Here is a 15886-nt window from a genome sequence, read left to right as displayed (position 1 = left end):
GATGCATAATGGAATAATGTAAGAAATTGATCTATAATCAAAAGGTAGGCGGGAAAGTTAGGGGAAAATCACCATGTTATTTCTTAAAGGTCGTTTACACATAGGAACATTTTCAAAATTAGGTAATGTTAGAAAAACATAGATGACGTATGCTACAAGGAAATCACTAGCATATATAATGCCACGTTTGCTACAATAAATGGGCCAGTTCAACACGCTGCTGTTGTCTGTGTCCATTTTTATTTTAGTTTTAGTTTTTTATTTTCCAGTTTTTTATTTTAGTTTTATTTTATTTTCACCGACGCCGTTCTTTCTTCGGGAACCCCTGGACCTGCGGGAGCTGGACTCCGGCAGTCACCTCCCTTGGTTGTGAAAGTGGTAGTGTGCTCGGGCCCTGCATCATGAACATGACACTGGATGAAAGCGCTCCTGCCCTGGGCTCCTCATCCACAGCCTCCTCAGCAACAGCCTCATCCTATCTTTTCTGAATCCCATGAGTGTCCCCTCAGGTAGGAGCGCTGGGAAGACAAGCCCAGATCTTAGTGGGAAAGAGGGAAGCAGAGATGTCTGTGGAGGCAGTGAGAAGATCTTGGAGGGCAGCAGAAGAAAGGGCTGGGGACAGTAAACCAGGAATCTTTGTGAGATGCATCAGGGTCAGTGATGCACCCACACCCTAGCTCCCAGCAGCCCATCCATCCTTAATCCTGAAAGATGTGCTCCTGCCAAGAGACATTCTTCAGGAGTTATCACCTCATTGGGTGTGTCTGCCTCCAAGCTTCTAGAAAGCCAGTCAGACTTGGAGCCCAGTAAGAAGACATCAACATTGTTTTAGAAGGAGGGCAAAGTGAGGGGAATGTCTTCCTAGGTCAGTTAACTCGACATCGGTTTCCATTCTCCTCTTGAACGTCCAGAGCTCAGGAAGCAGCTGGTATTAGGAGCAGGGGCTTCATAAAACTGTACACAGAGGATACACTGGCCTAGAGTTTGCACTATTTATTTATTATTTATTTATTTATTTTCCCAGTCTCCTTGTCCTCCAGCTGCGATGTCCTGCGGGCACAGCCAGCAGCAGTGCCGGCCCCCTCCCAAGTACCCCCCCCCCCACCGCCAAGATCTCAGCACAGTGCTCACCCCAGCCCCCCACCCGAGCTGTGCTCCAGTCTCTGGGGGCGGCTGTGGCCCCAGCTCCGGGGCGGCTGCTGCCTGGACCACCGTAGGCGCCATGGATGCCGGCGCCACAGCTCCGACTCATGTGACGGTGGTGGTGGGCTGCAGTCTGGGCAGCCATGCTGGCTCCGGGTGTGGCCATGGCTCTGGGAGCGGCTGCTGACCTAGGATCCTGAAGCCGAGACAAGCGCTCCGAGAGGAAGAATCCAAGGACCGTCTCAGCCCAGTGTGTTCTCTCCAGATACCCCAGTCTCCGAGCGCTTGGCCAGTGGAGATGTCCAGGTAGCCTCTAAACTTCCCGGGGTGGCTCCTCCTATCTGTTCTCCAGGACCAGCCTGAAGGCCCACCCACCTCTTGTCTTCTAGGACTTGCAGTATCCGCCCCATCAATTGTCATCACCCAGGTCTGGACCTATGGAAAAATAAAGTTTTAATTCCTCAGCACCATTAGGCTGGCGTGGGTGCGCTCCCTCTCTCTCTCTCTCTCTCTCTCTCTTCCTTAATTAAATGAGTCTAATCCAAATGCTGAAAACACTGCATGCTGGAAACATCACAGAGCACATAACACTCAGTGTTAGTAGATATTGTTACTACTCTGACCTTAATGCTTTCGGTAAGAAACTTAATATGTGTATTTTATGTAGAGCTATAAATCAGTCTATATTGATTGTAGCCTAGAGTTGATCTCTTCTAAATATACTATGTATATACTTTCTCTTATGCTATGCATAAATTTCTTTTTCTAGTTTTTTTATTGAGATATGATTGACACATGATATTGTATTAGTTTACGGAGTACAACAAAATGATTTGATATGTGTGTAATATTATGAAATGATCACCACAATAACATCCATAAGCACACATAGTTACACTTTTTTTTCCTTGTGATGTGAATTTTTTAAATTTCCTCTCACAGCAGCTTTCAAATATGCAATACGGTGTTGTTAACAGTCACCATGCTGCACATACACCCTCAAGACTTATTTATATTATAACTGTACATTTGTACCTTTTGACCCCCTTTGCCTATTTCGCCCACCCCACCTCCCCACCTCTAGCAATGTTCATCCATCAATGAACGCTTAGGTGGTTTCCCCACTAAGCTCTCTTTTACTTTGCTCTGTGGGTCTCTCCCAGCTGGCCCTCTACCACTACCTTGGATAAGGAACACATACTGAGTCAAGACCAGAAAAGTAGCAGTTCTAACTCCTGCAAAAGAGCCTGTAGGAAAACTTAATGTTGGGACATGAAGAGAAGGGGTACTGGTTTGGACCCCACCAATCAAAGGCCTTATCTTCCCCATAATGTGGTGTGGGAAAGGCTGTGACTCACTCTCAGTCTCTGTGGGGAGGCAACCACCACCATCAGATATGAAAAGGTATTCCAGGACCCCCTGCTGAGAGACAGGGACTGGGGAGGCAAAAAAAAAAAATCCAAACCCTAGCAGAAAAGTTGTTGGGTTGGGGGGGGGAAGGAAGGCCTCAGGGATGACTATTAACTCAATTTCTTTAACAAAGATCTGGAGGCACAATGGTTTGAGAGCCCTGTCTGAAGGGACTGCAGATGCAGGGGACAAATGGGGCTCTGGCCTGCAAATAGGTGTCTGATATGAGGTGAGAAAATTGGAAGAAGGGAGAAGTGCAAGTGAGTCAGGTGGTGGCTCTTAAAAGGAAGAGAGTCATGAGATCAGATATTCACTTCAGACCTACCCTGAGCCATGCATGATTCTGTTGGCATACAGCTCCTCAAAACCTCCTCCAAACTACCCTCAGATGGGAGCTCTTATTATCTCATGTCACAGAAGTGGAAACATAAACATCACACGTTTTCCTAACTTGCCAAAGTCCCCCAGAAGTCTGGCTACAGGACCCCCAATGTAATCACCACACCATTCTGATTTGCTTCAAAGCAACAAATAGAATTCTTTCTAAATTACTTTTTCCCAGCCCAACTCAATGTGTTTAATAGTGCTTTTTAAAACTGTATACCAATAAGCTTCCAAACCATGTAAGTCATAGCTGCTACAGGACCCCATCTGGGGCAGGAAGATGCCATCCCTGATGTTAGAAAAAAAAAAAAAATACAACTGTCAACTGACCCACATCTCCTGAGGCCCTAGAGAAACCATCATTTCATGTGTGAACCAAGAGCGACATTTTCCATTGATTACAAATTGTTGAGATAATGGGAAAGCAGAAATGATCAACCAGACCTAAGCAAGGGTATTCCTTAAAAATGATGCTAGAAAACCAGTAAGACATCATGGAATTCCACAGCTAAGGATACACTTACAGAACTGAAATCAGGGACTCAGAACAGGCACAGCCTTGTTCCCAGCAGCACTATTCACACTAACCAAAAGGTAGAATCAATCCAAATGTCTATCAACAGATGATGTATAAACAAAATGCAGTATATATACATATAATGGAATATTATTTGATCTTAAAAAGTAATGTTACAATGTGGGTGAACTCTAAAAACATTATGCTAAGTTAAAAACACACAAACACAAAAGGACAAATATTGTATAATTCCACTCATATGAAGAATCTAGGACAGTCCAGTTCAGAGACAGAAAGCAGAATAGAAGAGACCCAGGGTTTTAGGGAGAGGAGAAGGATGATTATTGTCTAATAAGGACAAAGTTTCTGTTTGGGGTGATAAAAAAAAGTTCTGGAAATGAATAGTAGAGATGATTGCACAACATTGTGAATGTACTTAATGCCACTGAATTGTACACTTAAAAATGGCTAAAATGGGGGGCGCCTGGGTGGCGCAGTCGGTTAAGCGTCCGACTTCAGCCAGGTCATGATCTCGCGGTCCGTGAGTTCAAGCCTCGCGTCGGGCTCTGGGCTGATGACTCAGAGCCTGGAGCCTGTTTCCGATTCTGTGTCTCCCTCTCTTTCTGCCCCTCCCCCGTTCATGCTCTGTCTCTCTCTGTCCCAAAAATAAATAAACGTTGAAAAAAAATTTATAAAAAAAAAAGAAAGAAAAGAAAAATGGCTAAAATGGAAAATTTCATGTTGACGTATATTTTATCATAATAAAAGAAGAAATAAAGAAAAAACATGATAGAGCCTAAGGTAAAGCCAAACTGGCACAGTGCCAAATACTTCCACAAAATTAAGCTTTGGGTGGGAAATGCTCTTGAGAAATGACAAAGTAGAAATCAATTTCTCCTCCAACATTAATGGAAAACTAGTTCCTTAGATGCTAGGAAGATAAAGGTACCAAACACAGTGCATAAGACAGAGTTGACGTCAGATCTGCTCTGAAATACACAGCCCGGCTCAACTGCTGGAGCTAGGAGTTTTCAAAGACATAGGTATTGGACTTGCACTACAGCAGGCTCTAGATTCACAGCATAGAGAGGCCATTTGCCACCCTAAAGCACAAGAAATCCTTAGGTAGTACTCAGCCAAGGGGTATAAAGTTGTTGAGTCATGGCTCAGATACTACACACACCACACATAATATATATATGCTTCATACCTAATACATATGCACACATGAACACACAACACACATGTGCACATATGCCTCGTGCGTGCACACACACACACACACACACTGATGTTCCAAGATTGAAAAGCATGGCCTCAAATTGTGACTTGTTTCTGTTTACTTGAGAGCCCTGGTTTTTTAGTAGACACCAGCATAGCTTTGATAAATTCAGGGAAGATCTCAGTCTGAGGAAAACATTAGGTTTGGATAGGGTAGATCTGGTGGTGGCCATCAGTCCTGTGAAACCATGAGGTCTCTAATCCCACACCATTGGTTCTGACTCCCCAGTGCCCTCCCTACGCCCACCTGCTTAGTGCTCCCCTCCCCCACATGTCAGAGCCTAGCCCGGCCTCTGCACAGGGTGCAGTGACTGACTTCGAATGAAGAGGAAGACGAAGGCATGTTCTCCCCACCTCAGGGAAATCGGTGGGCCTGAGCAGAGAAGACATCAGCACCCCTCAGGGAAACCTGGAGTTACACCCTCCCTCCACCCTCCCCCTGCCACCTGTGATTCTGCAGGGAAAGGGCATCGCCAGCCGCATGCAGGGGGCAGTACACGCTGCACTCACCTCTCCTTCACGCTGAGCACCACAGAGGCCTGCGTGAAGCTGTGGCACTTCAAACATTGCATTTTACTTCAGTAGTTCCACATGTGCTCACTGCAACCATGAGATCCTAGAAAACAGTTTGAGTCCTCCTAGAATTGCCAGCAATTTGCAAGTGCTTGGCACATATTCATACTTGAACAAGTCAGTGAGAACTAGCAGGTCTAAGAGGCAGAGGCAGGGCTTCCTGGGTCCTTCTGGGGGAATATCTTAACGAAGGTGCTGGAGCTGGACATGAGGAGGATGCATAGGCTGTCCCTCACATGGAAAGTCACCAGGCCCAGGTGACAAGGCTGTTCCAACTTCTGTTGTCCCTGTACAAGAGTCTTACCTCTCTGCACTCAAACTTGCAATTTATTGTGCTAAAAGGGCCTGTGTTCCCCTCCTGACCTCTGATTCTATGACAAGGACTCCTCTTGTCATTGAAGGGCTTCTTTGACCTCCTTACTGCTTCCTAATTCCTGGGTATTTTTATTGGCTCCAAGGCAGATGAAGAAAGTGAAGGGCAAAACGCAGTAGTGACCAGAGGGAGGAGAAAAGGGAGGAGGGGCTTGAGAGGTGTCTGGCACACAGCTCAGTGACAGAGCAGTTTGGGACAGAAATGGCAGGATTTCGTGCCTGACTGGAGGCTAAGAGGTTAGGGAAAGGGAGAAATCAAGCATGACCCTTAGGCCTCAAGCCTTCGAGGGTGACTGGAGTGTTACTTCATCCTTGAATGAAGAATACGGGATGACATACTGGTTTCGGGGGACACTAACAAGTGCAGCCCTTAGACATGCTCAGCTTGAAGTCATCGTGAGATTTACAAAGGTGTAGAATGCTTAGAATCACTGGGAGGTAGGGAGCCTGTGTAAGACCTTTAGGGTCAATTTCCCAGATTTTATTCCCAATTCGGCTATTTTTTTAACACTGAGCCTGGGCAAATTATTTAACTTCTCTCAACTAGTTATTCATTCCTAAAGAGACACTTTTGGCTCCTCCTCCCTAGTGAGTGCTGCAAAAAGTAATTGAGATAAAAGCATCAAAGCACAGTATCTAGCACATAGAAAGTGTTTAGTAAATGGTAGTAGTAGTAGTAGTTGTTGTTGTTATAACATCAGCAACCAGTCAGTAAGTAGAATTCAGTTCTTCTCTTCTCCCACCATACCAGCTCTTCCCAAGTCCTGTTACTGACACAGAGTCTCAGTTACAGGTCCTGAAATCCTACAGTGATCTCAGAGTTTGCCATCCCTCATACCCAGCAACCCATAGAGAGTCAGTGGTCAGCCTCTAGGAGGACTCACACACCCACCCCTCCTCTTCATCTCCAGAGTCTGTAGCCTTGCTAGGTCCTTGCCAGGTCTTACCAGACAGTGCCCAGAACCTGTGTCTCTCCCTCTTCTTTGTACATTCTCATTGGCCTCATGGCAGATAACACTTCTGGGAGCTCAAGTCAAACCACTCGTCAAAAACTACCAAGGAAACTGCCACAAAAATATAAACAGACTCGGCATGTTCTAGGAACAGAAAGGGAGCCAGTGTCAAGAATGTGGAGAGGCCAGGTCAGGAAAACGAGACAGACAAGGCACCAGTCACATAGGACTGTGGGGCCAAGGTCAAGAATTTGGGTTTCATCCCAAATACCATGGGTATTTTAAAGCAGAGGGACAGTCAAATCTAATATATGTTTTTCTTTATTTTTTAATAAGCAACTTCCATGGGGAAGGGCTGGGGACAAAAATGACAGTGGGAAGGCTGTCAAGAAGGCTACCACCGTACTGCCTGAAAGAGATGATTGTGACCCAAGGGAGGCAGTGAACATTAGGGAAGGAGGGATGCCAAGTGAATTCAGGAAGCATGTAGGTAGTTGATGATTGGACTTGGGGAGAGGGGTTTCCCAGGGGAGAGAGAACAGTGGATGCTAAATTCTTTTCCTGCTCCGAGTTCTAACAACAAGTACTCTAGGGTGCTGCCCCTCTTCCCCATTGGAGTTCCTGAATTTTGCAACCACCCCGGTAGTGAGTCAAAGCCATTATGTCCTGGATGATGAGAGCCCCCTAGTGGCCATCTGCGGTGGGTGTTCCTCAGTCCCTCCCCAGAGCTGGCTTCCACCTCAGTGGGGAGCAGCCCCACCTGGCCAGACAATTTGCATCTCCAAGCGGCAAAAATCACCCTAACAAAGTTTAAAAAAGGAAATGACAGAGTAAAAATGGTTAGGGTATTTATTCCCCAACATTAATACTTTACATATCATTAGTGCTACACAACTCCCATATAGCACAAATGCAAAAAGTCCTAACATATTAAGGAATAAAAATTATTTCACAATTTTGAAATACTGAGAAAGAACAAATGTAATCACAGAGGAATTGTAAATGGACAAAAACATGAAAATATGTTCAACTTCAATAAGCAACAAAAATATTTTCCACCTGTCTTTTTGTAATTACCAGAATCCGGGCACTTGAGTTTGTCAGGAATGGACAAACTCACGGCAGTGGTAGTGGCCAATTTAGCAGCATGTCCAAAAAGCTTAAAAAGTTATTGGATTTCAGACAACAAAAGGAAATCAAAGGCATCAAAATTGGCAAAGATGAAGTTAAGCTTTCACTTTTTGCAGATGACATGATAGTATACATGGAAAACCCGATAGACTCCACCAAAAGTCTGCTAGAAATGATACATGAATTTAGCAAAGTTGCAGGATACAAAATTAACGTACAGAAATCAGTTGCATTTTTATACACTAATAATGAAGCAACAGAAAGACAAATAAAGAAACTGATCCCATTCACAATTGCACCAAGAAGCATAAAATACCTAGGAATAAACCTAACCAAAGATGTAAAAGATCTGTATGCTGAAAACCATAGAAAGCTGATGAAGGAAATTAAAGAAGATACAAATAAATGGAAAAACATTCTGTGCTCATGGATTGGAAGAATAAATATTGTTAAAATGTCAATACTACCCAAAGCAATCTACACTTTCAATGCAATCCCAATCAAAATTGCATCAGTATTCTTCTTGAAGCTAGAACAAGCAATCCTAAAATTTCTATGGAACCACAAAAGACCCCGAAGAGCCAAAGTAATATTGAAGAAGAAAACCAAAGCTGGAGGCATCACAATCCCAGACTTTATCCTCTACTACAAAGCTATAATCATCAAGACAGCATGGTATTGGCACAAAACAGACACATAGACCAATGGAATAGAATAGAGACTCCAGAATTGGACCCACAAATGTATGGCCAACTAATCTTTGACCAAGCAGGAAAGAATATCCAATGGAAAAAAGACAGTCTCTTTAACAAAGGGTGCTGGGAGAACTGGACAGCAACATGCAGAAGAATGAAACTAGACCACTTTCTTACACCATTCACAAAAATAAACTCCAAATGGATGAAGGATCTGAATGTGAGACAGGAAACCATCAAAACCCTAGAGGAGAAAGCAGGAAAAAACCTCTCTGACCTCAGCCACAGCAAATTCTTACTCGACACATCTCCAAAGGCAAGGTAATTAAAAGCAAAAATGAACTATTGGGACCTCATCAAGATAAAAAACTTCTGCACTGCAAAGGAAACAATCAACAAAACTAAAAGGCAACCAACAGAATGGGAAAAGATATTTGCAAATGGCATATCGGACAAAGAAGTAGTATCCAAAATCTATAAAGAACTCACCAAACTCTACACCTGAAAAATAAGTAATCCAGTGAAGAAATGGGCAGAAGACATGAATAGACACTCTTCTAAAAAAGACATCCAGATGGCCAACAGGCACATGAAAAGATGCTCAACGTCGCTCCTCATCAGAGAAATACAAATCAAAACCATACTAAGATATCACCTCATGCCAGTCAGAGTGACTAAAGTGAACAAATCAGGAAAATATAGATGCTGGAGAGGATGTGGAGAAATGGGAACCCTCTTGCATTGTTGGTAAGAATGCAAACTGGTGCAGCCGCTCTGGAAAACAGTGTGGAGGTTCCTCAAAAAATTAAAAATAGATCTACCCTATGACCCAGCAATAGCACTGCTAGGAATTTATCCAAGGGATACAGGAGTGCTGATGCATAGGGGCACTTGTACCCCAAAGTTTGTAGTAGCACTTTCAACAATAGCCAAATTATGGGAAGAGCCTAAATGTCCATCAACTGACGAATGGATAAAGAAGATGTGGTTTATATATACAATGGAATACTACTTGACAATGAGAAAGAATGAAATCTGGCCTTTTGTAGCAATGTGGATGGAACTGGAGAGTGTTATGCTAAGTGAAATAAGTCAGGCAGAGAACGACAGATACCATATGTTTTCATTTGTATGTGGATCCTGAGAAAATCAACAGAAGACCAATTTGACAATAAATTTTATATTTTAAAAAAAGTCATTGGATTTGACAGAATAGTAACTCTTTGTAGGAAAATGCTCCTGGTTGAATCAACTGCAAACCTTTTAAATATGTGACACATTCTTTAGGGGAGCAGTAAAGTAAAACTTGCTTCAGTGTCCAAAAATAAAGGACACTGAATTTTATGGATGAATGGATGGATGAATTCTTGCTCATTGAAACCACTTTTAAAGATGGACAGATTCTCACTGTGTAATGTGAAAAAACAACATATACTTAGAAAAAACAACATTGACTTAACTTAGGTCAATTTTGTATTCACACAAACAGTACTTTCCATGTTTCCACCGTCTTTGAAATTTAGTCAATGTGCATTACTTTATAAGAAAATAACTTTAGAGGCGCCTGGGTGGCTCAGTCAGTTGGGCTTACGAATTCGGCTCAGGTCATGATCTCACTGATTGTGAGTTCCACCCCATGTTGGGCTCTGTGCTGACAGCTCAGAGCCTGAAGCCTGCTTCAGATTCTATATCTCCCTCTCTCTGCTCCTCCCCCTCTTGCACTCTGTCTCTTTCTCTCAGGGATGAATAAACATTAAAATAATAAATAAAAAAAGAAAAGAACTTTATTTTTTAAGTAGGCCGGATGGATTCCTAGGATTTGAGGGGTCTTCATATATCCTGGCCCAGAAGAAGTAGGGCTAAGTGTCCACCCCTTTCATGTCATCAGTGAAGAAACAGACATCTCTGCTCTTCCCTGGTCACTTGAAGCAGTGACCCCCCTCTTCTGCCCACTATGAGGGAAAGGGCCATGCCTTAACCAAAAGGAAAGAGAAGAGGGACTGTCACCCACCTGCAGCTTCCCTTTCGTCCTGCTGTGATCCAGGAGGGGGACCATCCCAGCAGATCCCAGCAAAGCCAGAAGCTTGACCCAGATTGGCCTACATTGCCCAGAACAAATAAAGCCTGTCCCAGGTCCTAATCTCAAAGGTGACCTCTCCAGTCCGGCTCACATGTGCAGCTGCTCATGGCCTTCCATGGACATGATATCACTTTTGTTTTTTAAAAAGCAAACCTCTTAATTCCGTTGCATACATGTGAATTTCCCTGTGACCGCTAAGCACTCAGTTCTTGAAATCTTATTTCAAACAAACCAACTCAAAGGTTCTGGGGATGCTTCCTTGAATCCCTTCTGAGCAGATAAGGGATGGTGGGAAAGCCACCTCATTCTTTGGCTCTATACTGAGCCTGCATCAAGCCCCTTTCTACAAAAAACCTTCTGCCTCTCCACGTCTTAGGAGCAGAGCAAAGCAGGGGAGAGGCTTCCTCAGGTTTTGAGTGATCACCTTGGAAAAAGGTGGCATGTGTCTCCTTGTCCAGCCTCGGCTACCTCTGCCCCTCTGCTTCCCCAGGTCTGTAGTGAGTGAGCGGGCAGATGGAAGGCAAGAGAAACACTTTGGTGTTAAACAACACAGTATGATCATCACTCTGTCATACTGGTACACTCACCCAGTAAAGGAAGTTATAGTTCCTCTTTTCTTCTTAGTTTTCAATCCAGTTTGAAATTAAATTGAATTAGAAAGAAAAATAATAAACCTACAGTCAGTATAAAGTCAGGGAACATTTGGGGAATTTCTACTGTGAAATGCATTCAAACTATACCTGGGACAGCACAGGCTCTGCTATGTTGTCTTCTGAACTGTCATCCTCATTCTTTTCAAATCTACTTTCCTCTTCTAAATGGTCCCCACATTTGCCTGAAGGGTGATTCCAGGGATGATGCTTTTGTGTACTATTCCACATTACCATAGTAGGTATTAGCAGAAAATGACAGCTTTGGGGGATAATTTGTTTCCCTAACAACACACACACACACACACACACACACACACACACACACGAATATGCAGATGCTTATTCACACATATTTACTCATGTGTTTTTCTAACTCCAGACACCAAGCACCACCTGGAGTCTAAAAATAGCTGGCATACTTATTTTACGTAATTCTAGAGTAGGAGGAGTAATCACTGAAGCAAGAAATCTGTTTTAATTTGGATGGCTACCTTAAGGGTAACCAGATGGCTGGGTCTCTTTGATGAAACTTGGGGAGCCTGCAGAGGGGGTATGTGGCTGGGGAAGAAGCTCAGAATTCAGTCCCAAGGTACTTAGTCTAAAGGGCAATGCTTCCTCCATAAGGGAAACAATGATGGTGATAATCACTTTCTTGCCTACATAAAAGTACTAGAAGTAAGAGTTAAAGAAACTGTGGGTTAACCTAAAAGTAATAAAAATATTACGTATGGAATAGGGAAATGGGACAAGGAAAGAACCCTGACCTCACCAACTGTGACTTGCTCTATAGTTTTGACTTCAGAATAATGCAAATACTTAATACACGATTAAAAACAGAAGTATTAAATTTAAAACTCTCTCAACAGTGAAAACAAACTACAACAAATGTGTGGTGGGGTCAAGAGCAGGCCACCCGAAATGCACTGGAGGCATACTGGTGGTTTTGAACTGGAACTACTTGGGAAGCAGCTGGTGCTGGGACACTCAGACCCTCCTCTGACCCCCCACCACCCCATCCTGAAGGCAGGAAACACATCTCCCACATGAAAGGTACCCTCTCTGCGCTGAGAAGTAAAAGCACATGCTTCTCACCAGAGATAAAGACTTCAAGGCCGAGAAAGTCATAGAAACAAACCTTGTTGTTTTGTTGTTGTTGTTGTTTCTAATCTACCTCAGGCTGGATTCTACTTAGAATTCTTTACAAATTGAAGCCCCCAAACATCTGCTTTATTGATCCTGTTAATTCCTCACAGATTTATTGTCTCTTTGCCTAAAATGTTTAAAAACTGCCCACTTTGGTCATTTCTTTGGGTCTCAGTTGCATTATAGGGCCTCCATGTGCATATAATAAAATTTTCAGGTTTTTTCGCCTGTTAGTCTGTCTCATATCACTTTTTCTTTCTAAACCACCTAGGAGACCTTGGAGGATTAAGACTATTCCTATCATGATGAGCACTGAATAATGCAGGGAATTGTTAAATCCCTAGAGGAGACTTTGGTAGCTCAGTTGGTAGAGCGGAGGACTGTAGTGGTATGGAATTGTTAAATCCTTATGTTGTGTACCTGAAACTAATATAACAGTGTATGTTAATTATACTTCAATAAAAAAAAGAGATAATTTTTTTTTTAATTTTTTTTTTCAACGTTTATTTATTTTTGGGACAGAGAGAGACAGAGCATGAACGGGGGAGGGGCAGAGAGAGAGGGAGACACAGAATCGGAAACAGGCTCCAGGCTCTGAGCCATCAGCCCAGAGCCCGACGCGGGGCTCGAACTCACGGACCGCGAGATCGTGACCTGGCTGAAGTCGGACGCTCAACCGACTGCGCCACCCAGGCGCCCCATAAAAAAGAGATAATTTTTAAAAAGAACCCTGGGAGGAAAGGAAGAATATTCTCCTTCCCCTACAGTGTCTAAATGTCCATGAGGCTGATGACATATCTACACTGAGAAAAGAATTACTTCAACTAACTTTAAAACACAGTATTTTGACTACTCATCTATATCCCAAGCTCAAAGAAACCTCACAGAGCACTAAATTATCTTGTCTCTAGTACTAATATTGGCATCATCGCTTGGAGAATATTACAGCTATATTGTAGGATAAAACAAAAAAGAACCAAACTTTCAGCATAAGAAGAAAAAGATACAAGAATAATATGAACAGGCATATATGTTAATGTTAATTTGAATTGAAATATCTTTCATTCATGTTTTTGGAAAAAAAAAATGTATTCCCTAGTGTTGTCCACTAAAAAGACCAGCATCAATAAAAACTTAGCAGTATTTTCATCAATAGCGACCATATTAAGGCCTCTAAATACCATTTCTACTAAAAGAAAGTGGGCTTCTTGGAGAAGTTTCCAAGGCTACACTGAGATGATACATACGATGACCCCGGGACATCTTACTACATCAGAAGGCAAGAAAGCTACTGGGCAGTGTCAAAAAGCACAGGAAGTCTTAAAAATGGGATAATTGGAAAATCAAATTTTTCTTTTTTGCAAGTGATCAATTGCAATTGGTCAAGTCACATAAAAAATATAGAAATCCACATGTCCAAAATAATACTCCTTAAAAAAAAACACAGTTATCTTTGGAAATTGCCGGGCCACCAACTCATTATTCTGATAATTGGCAAGAGAAAGAATTTAGCATTTATTCTGTCTTTCGTATGTGAACTGTATTTCAGGTTACCACATGGTTAATGAAGAAAGTTGATTTTGATAAAAATAATAGTAGTTAATAAATGGAGAAAGAACGATAGAAAAATCACTGATAGAAAAATCAGAAATTAAGTTTTTATTAACTCAAAAAAAAAAAGAATAAAAGAATGGTTCCAGCAACAATCACCAATATATACTGATAGAATTAGGAGAAAGGGTTATAGAGAATTTTAAAATAAATGGATGGGTGGTACAAATACCACCCAACCCCACAGATCAATCTTAACATCCCTAAAGTAGAATGTTCAGATGGCATGTGCCTCTTGTGTGGTGCAAGAAGAAGCACCTAACATCTCACCTGAGAATGTTTGCCACACACACAAAAAGAACATGAATTTAAGCTTCTGGATCTAATCACAAGAGATACTAGTGACTATGAGAATGTGACAGGAGAGTTAAATGGCAGCAGAGAGACACAATTAGCTGAAATCAAAACTTGAGAAATTCTTCAAGGCGCATAATCTATTTCTCTAAAGAGTAAATGATGTGAGGGGCGCCTGGGTGGCTCAGTCAGTTGAGCTTCTGACTTCGGCTCAGGTCATGATCTCACACTCTATGAGTTCAAGCCCCACATCATGCTCTGTGCTGACAGCTCAGAGCCTGAAGCCTGCTTTGGATTCTGTCTCCCTCTCTCTGCCCCTCCCCTGCTCATGCTCTGTCTCTCTCTCTCTCTCATTCTCTCAAAAAAACTAAATAAACATTAAAAAAAGAATAAATGATGTGAAAGAGGAGGGGACATCTGCACATTTAGAGGAAATTTGAGAGACATACTGTAACAGCACTCCAGCTGGTCTTATGGGTTAACTTGCACCCAGATAACATACTCCTTACTTGCTGGCCTAAGACCCTGGGTTTGTAACAGAGTAATTTATTTTCTTTGAGATTTGCAGACCACTGGCCTTGGAGAGTGAAGAACCAGAATCTTCCCAGGCCACAGAGGCCAGCAAGTCTGTTTGAAGCTGCCTCAGCTTTCTGATTAACCAAGCAATTTTTCTAGCAAAATGTTTTTCTTTTTTTAGGTCACATAAATGATCTCACTGACCTCCCTTTGTGCATCTGTAGACCTTGCCCTCCTTTGCAGAAAGAACAGAGTCTTCCTGCACATCACAAAACAGAAACCAGACCTTTGATGTAGCTGGTATCATCAAGGTCCCACGAAATCAAGAAATGTTGCAGGCCACTGCACTCCCTTTGCTGATTAACTTCTCTAAACCCCTTAAAAAATCCCTGAGCCAGGCTGAAACCTCATAGGTGATTTTCGGACAAGAGTCTGCCTTTCTCCCCAGGTGGCCAACCTCCTGAGTAAAGTTCATATTCCTTTTCAGTCAAAACTAGTCTCTTCAGGGGCACCTGGGTGGCTCAGTTGAGCTTCTGACTTCGGCTCAGGTCATGATCTCACGGCTCGTGAGTTCAAGCCCCACACCAGGCTCTGCTCAGAGCCTGGAACCTGCTTTGGATTCTGTGTCTTCCCTTCTTCTGCCCCTCCCCTACTCACACTCTGTCTCTCTCTCCCCCAAAAATAAAAAACAAAAAGTTAAAAAAACACAAAAAACTAGTCTCTTCAGTAATGGCCTCTCAAGGGACAGGCAACAGAACTTGGGTACATGATCTCTAATAATCCCAAGTGCCAAAGATGTTGTGAATTTTAGACTATCTATGTCTAGAAGTTTTTTTAAGGCATATTTTTAACTAAATAGGTAATACAATCATCATCTCTTCTTTATTATTGATTGTGAATTAGTTACAGAATGGATATGATGTCAAAAATGATCCCAGGTATCTTCCCTGTGTTTCTGGACTGGGTGGAGTGCAGGGTTAATGTGCTGCTTTGTACTGAGAATGCACCACACCTTGATGTAATTTTCTGATGAGTACAAAGTACAAAGCAAGGATTAAATTATAGCGTTTATGCTGTCAGGACAATCAATCAACAGTTGCTTTTGAGCAACTTCTATATAAAAATCAAAG

The 15886-nt window shown here is 42.6% G+C and overlaps 1 long non-coding RNA gene across 1 annotated transcript; it reads left to right on the top strand.

The window, feature by feature from the left end:
* The first annotated feature begins 242 nt into the window (after positions 1–242).
* On the top strand, positions 243–1610 carry LOC123596695. The gene is made up of 2 exons (XR_006711811.1): positions 243–509; positions 1025–1610. It is a non-coding gene; the product is annotated as an uncharacterized LOC123596695 (long non-coding RNA).
* The last annotated feature ends 14276 nt before the right edge of the window (positions 1611–15886 follow it).

The sequence above is a fragment of the Leopardus geoffroyi genome, chromosome C1 (genome assembly GCF_018350155.1).
Source record: "Leopardus geoffroyi isolate Oge1 chromosome C1, O.geoffroyi_Oge1_pat1.0, whole genome shotgun sequence".
NCBI classification, from domain to species: domain Eukaryota; kingdom Metazoa; phylum Chordata; class Mammalia; order Carnivora; family Felidae; genus Leopardus; species Leopardus geoffroyi.
Note: the sequence above shows the minus strand (reverse complement) of the source record. Positions and strands in the feature narration are given on the sequence as shown.